The sequence below is a fragment of the Mesoplodon mirus genome, assembly GCF_964341445.2.
Source record: "Mesoplodon mirus genome assembly, chromosome: 7".
In the NCBI taxonomy this organism is placed as follows: Eukaryota; Metazoa; Chordata; class Mammalia; order Artiodactyla; family Ziphiidae; genus Mesoplodon; species Mesoplodon mirus.
Genome location: NC_138983.1, coordinates 116,841,338 through 116,847,337, shown reverse-complemented (window position 1 = coordinate 116,847,337; position 6,000 = coordinate 116,841,338).

Sequence of the window (6,000 nt, the reverse complement as noted above, 5' to 3'; positions counted from 1 at the left end):
GAATCCAGGCATTGACTTCTCCGCTCTAGCTATGAAAGTCCTGGATGGCATCTTTTTTCAATAGATGTTTCAGTAGCTGTTTCATCTATGTTGAAAATTTGTTGTTTAGTGGAGCCACCTTCATGAATTATCTTAGCTAGATCTTTGGATAACTTGCTGCACCTTCTACATCAGCACTTGCTGAATCTTGCACTTTGATGTTATGGAGCTGGGTTCTTACCTTAAACCTCAAGGACCAATCTCTGGTAGCTTCAAACTTTTCTTCTGCAGCTTCCTGACTTGTCTCAGCCTTCACAGAATTTGAGAGAGCCAGAGCCTTGCTCTGGATTGGGATTTGGCTTAAGGGAATGTTGTGGCTGGTTTGATCTTCTAGCCAGACTAATAAAACTTTCTGCTTACAGTAAGTCCCCTACATACAAACCTTCAAGTTGTGAACTTTCAAAGATGTGAACATGCGTTTGCATGTCCAGTCACATAAGTTAGTTTCCATGCCTGGTGTATATTGTCACATTGCATGCATCCTCTACAAATGGTTGTGCTTTTGTCCAGACCCTCCGTCTCCTATTGCTGACAATCCTTCAGCTCTACCATCTCCCACCTCTTCTCCGTCCTCCAGTCAGTAACCTGTTCACTTGATGCCAGCCCCTGTATGCCACCTGTGGTACTGTACTACTATACTTTTCAAGGTGCTGTACTGTAATACCTAAAATGTTTTCTTTATTTTTTGTGTTTGTTTTTTTATGTATTTGTGTGAAAACTATTATAAACCGATTACAGTACAGTACTATATATCCGATTGTGTTAGTTGGGTACCTAGGCTAACTTCGTTGGACTTACGAACAAATTGGACTTATGAACTTGCTCTCAGAACAGAACTCGTTCATATGTAGGAGACTTACAGTATTAGCAATGAGGCTGTTTCACTTTCTGAACAGCCCTGGGTTCACTGGAGTAGCACTTGGTAACTGGCACAAAAGGCCTAGCTTTCAGACTATCTCGGCTTTGTACATGCCTTCCTCACTAACCTTAATCATTGCTAGCTTTTGATTTAAAGTGAAAGACATGTGACTCTTCCTTTCACTTTAACACTTAGAGGTCATGTAGGGTTATTAATTGGCCTACATTCAATATTCTTGTGTCTCAGGGAGTAAGGAGGCCTGTTCCCTCCCCTCAGGGAGAAGGAGAGAGATGGGGAAGTTGCCAGTTGGTGGAGCAGTCAGAAGACACAATACTTATCAAGTTCACCATCTTGATATGAGTGCAGTTCATTGTGCCCTGAAACATTTACCATAGTAACATCAGAGATCACTGGTCACAGATCACCATAACAAATATAATAACAATGAAAAGTTTGAAATATTGTGAGAATTACCAAAATGTGACATAGAGACACGAAGTGAACAAATGCTATTGGAAAAATGGTGCTGATAGACTTGCTTGATACACAATGCAAGGTTGCCATAAAGCTTCAATTTGTTGAAAAACAAAAAATACAGGCATATCTCGGAGATATTGCAGGTTCAGTTCTAGACCACTGCAATAAAGCAAATCACGAGTCATGCAAATCTATTTCCCAGCGCATATAAGTTATGTTTACACTATAGTCTATTTAGTGTGCATTAGTATTATGTCTTAAAAAACAATATGTATACCTTAATTTTATTGCTAAAATATGCTAACCATCATCTGACAACACAGGATTGCCACAAACCTTCAATTTGTTTAAAAAAAGAAGCAAAAATACCCCACAGTATCTACAAAGTGCAATAAAATGAGGTATGCCTGTATATTGACTTTGTATCCTACAACTTTATTATATTCATTTATTATAACAGTTCTTTGGTAGAATTTTTAAGGTAGTCTATATATAATATATCATCAACATTTCATCCACTTCCTTTTTGTTGTGGAAGCTTTTTATGTCCTTTCCTTGCTTGCTATTTTAATTGTTCTCCTTAGGACGTCCAGTAATATGTTGAATAAAATTGGTAAGAGTGGGCATCCTTGTCTTGTTCCTGATCTTAGAGGAAAACCTTTCAGCTTTTCATCGCGTATGATGTTAGCTGTGGGCTTGTCATATATAGCCTTTATTATGTTGAAGTACAGTCTTTCTACACCCCCTATATTGGGAGTTTTTATCATGAATGGATGTTGAATTTTATCAAATGCTTTTTCTGCATCTTGAGATGATCATATGATTTTTATCCTTCATTTTGTTACTTGGTTTATAACATTGACTTATGGATACTAAACTATGCTTACATCCCTGGAATAAATTCCACTTAATTATGGTGCATGATTCTTTTAATGTGCTGTAGATTTTGGTTTGCTAATATGTTGTTCAGGATATTTGTATCTACTTTCATCAGAGATATTGGCCTGTAGTTTTCTGTTCTTGTAGTGTCCTTCTTTGGTTTTGGTATCAGGGTAATGATGTCCTCATAAAATTTGTTTGGAAGGATTCCCACTTCTATTTGTTGGAAGAGTTTGAGAAGGATTAGTATTAATTCTTTAAATGCTTGGTGGAATTCACCGATGAAGCTGTCTGGTCCTGGACTTTTCTTAATTGGGAGGTTTTTCATTACTGATTCAGTCTCCTCACTAGTAATTAGTATGTTCAGATTTTCTATTTTTTCATGCTTCAGTCTTGGTAGGTTATATGGTTCTAGGGCTTTTTCCATCTCTTCTAGTTTGTGCAGTTTATTGGTGTATAATTGTTCAGCATACTCGCTTATGATTCATTGTGTGGTACTAGTTGTAATATCTCCTCTTTCATTTATAATTTTATTTATTTGAGGCTTCTCTTTTTTTAAGTCTAGCAAATGATTTGTCATTTGTTTCTTTTTTTAAAAATCAGCTCTTCATTTTTAAAAAATCTTTTCTATTATCTTTTTAGCCTGTATTTCATTTCTTTCTACTCTGATCTTTATTTCCCTGCCTTCAACTAACTTTGGGCTTAGTTTGTTCTTTTTCTAGTTCCTTGAGGTGTAAAGTTAGGTTATTTATTTGAGAACTTTCTTGATTCTTAGTGCAGTATGAAGTTCCCTATTAGAACTGCTTTTGCTCCATCGCATGTTTTGGTGTGTTGCATTTCTATTTTCATTTGTGTCAGAATATTTTTTAATTTCTGTTTGGTTTTCTTCTTTGACCCATTGGTTGTCCAGTAACATGGTTTTTAATCTCCACATATTTGTGAATTTTCCACTTTTCTTCTTATAATTGATTTCTAGTTTCATACTACTGTGGTCAGAAAAGATGCTTGATGCAATTTCAGTCAGTCTCCTTAATCTTAAGACCTCTTTTGTGTCCTAACATATGCTCTATTTTGGAGAACGATACATGTGCACTTGAGAAGAATATGTATGCTGCTGCCCTTGGATAGAACGTCTTATTGTATCTAAGTCCATCTGGTCTAACGTATCATTTAAGTCCAATGTTTCCTCATTGATTTTCAATCTGGATGAAATATCTATTGTTGAAAGTGTGGTATTGAAGTCCCTATTATTGGATTACTGTCTCTTCCTCCCTTAGGTCTCGTTCCCCCACCCACCCACCGGCCACGCTGTGCAGCTTGCAGGATCTTAGTTCCTCGACCAGGGATTGAACCCAGACCCCGGCCGTGAAAGTACCAAGTCTTAACCACTGGACTGCCAGGGAGTACCCTCAGGTCTGTTAATATATGCTTTATATATTTAGGTGCTCTAATGTTGGGTGGATATTTACAATTTTTTATTCTCTTGTTAGATTGACCCCTTTATCATAATATAATGACCTTTTTATCTTCCTACGTTCTGTGTCTTAAAGTCTATCTTGTCCAATAATAAATATAGCTACCCTGCTATCTTTTGGTTTCCATTCATGAGATATTTTTCCATTCCTTCACTTTCAGTCTTTATGTGTCCTTAAAGCTGAAGTGATTCTCATGTATGCAGCATATAATTGGGTCTTTTTATTTTCCATTCAGTCATTTAAGGTTACTATTGATAGATATGGACTTACCATTGCCATTTCGTTCATTGTTCTCTGGCTGTATTGTAATTCCTTTGTTTCTTCATGTCTTGCTTTCTTCTTTTGTGGTTTGATGGGTTTTTTTGTAGGGGTGTGCATAGACTCCTCTATCTTTATCTTTTGTGCATCTACTATAGGTCTTTGCTTTGTGGTTACCATGAGGCTTATATAAAACATCTATTTATAACAGTATATTTTAAGCTATAACAACTTAATTTCAAATACTTAAGTTCTACACTCTACTACCCCCTCCATTTTATGTTTCTGATGTTACAGTTTACATATTTTTACCTTATGTATCCATTAAAAATTTTTGAAGTTATGCTTATTTTTAATCATCTTGTCTTAGCCTTCACACCAGAGTTATAAGGATTTACCCATCACCATTACAATAAAGTATTCTGAATTTAACTATAGATTTATCTTTACCAGTGAGACATACTTTCAAAGGTTTGTCACTAATTAGCATCCTCTGATTCAGGTTGATGAAGGTTGGTCTAGTGGTAATGAACTCCTCCTCCAGCTCTTGCTTGTCTGGGAAACTATCTCCTTCAATTCTGAAGGACAGGTTTCCTGGATAAAGTATTCTTGATTGGCAGTTTGTTTGTTTTTTCTTTCAGCTCTTTTGAATATATCATACCACTCCCCTCTGGCCTATAATGTTTCTGCTAAAAAATCTGCTGATAGTCTTATGGGGGTTCCTTTGTTCATGACAAGTTTTTCTCTTGCTGCTTTTAAGAGTCTCTTTAACTTTTTTTTTTTTTTTTTTTTGCAGTACATGGGCCTCTCACTGTTGTGGCCTGTCCCGTTGCGGAGCACATGCTCTGGATGCGCAGGCTCAACGGCCATGGCTCACAGGCCTAGCCGCTCCGCGGCATGTGGGATCTTCCCAGAGCGGGGCACGAACCCGTGTCCCCTGCATCAGCAGGCGGACTCTCAACCACTGCACCACCAGGGAAGCCCTGTCTTTAACTTTTCACAATTTAATTATAATGTGTCTCCATGTGAGGGCTCTTTGGATTTATCTTTTTTGGATTTCTCTGTGCTTCCTGAATCTGGTCTGTTTCTTTCTCCAGGTTAGGAAAGTTTTCAGCTGATATTTCTTATAAGCTTTCTGCCCCTTTCTCTTCTACTTCTGGGACCCCCTAGAATGCATATACTTGTTCACTTGATATTGTCTCGTAAGTCCTTTAAGCTGTCTTTACTTTTTTTTTTCTTTGCTCCTCTGATTGGATAAATTTCACTGCCCTTTGAGTTCACTGATCCTTTTACTTGTCTGCTGCTTAACTCCTCTATTGAATTTTTCAGTTCAGTTAGTGTATTCTTCAGCTCTCTGATTTCTGTTTGGTATGTTCTTATATTTTCTACCTTCTTTGAAATTCTCACTTTGTTTAAACATTGTTCTCCTGATCTGTGAGCATCTTTTTTTTTTTTTTTTTGTGGTACGCGGGCCTCTCACCGCTGTGGCCTCTCCCGCTGCGGAGCACAGGCTCAGTGGCCATGGCTCACGGGCCCAGCCGCTCCACGGCATGTGGGATCCCCCCGGACCGGGGCATGAACCCGTGTCCCCTGCATTGGCAGGCAGACTCCCAACCACTGCGCCACCAGGGAAGCCCTGTGAGCATCTTTATGACCATTATTTTTAATTCTTTATTAGGTAAATCACTTGTCTGTTTCATTGAGATCTGTTTCTAAAGTTTTATCTCATTCTTTTGTTTGAAACATATTCCCATTTCTTCATCTTCCTTGACTCTCTGTGTTGGTTTCTGTACCTTAGATAAAAGAGCCACCTCTCTCTGTCTTGACAAAGTGATCTTAGGTAAGAGAACCTTATACATCAGCCTGACCAGAGCTCTTTATCTCTTAAACATTTGTGATTTTCCATGCTGCCTTCTTTGTTCTTAGTGGCTCCCAAAGAGGAAGACTGCAGTCTGTACCTAGATGCAAGCTGATTGAAAGCTGTACTTGTAGGCAGCAACTGGGAAAGTATGT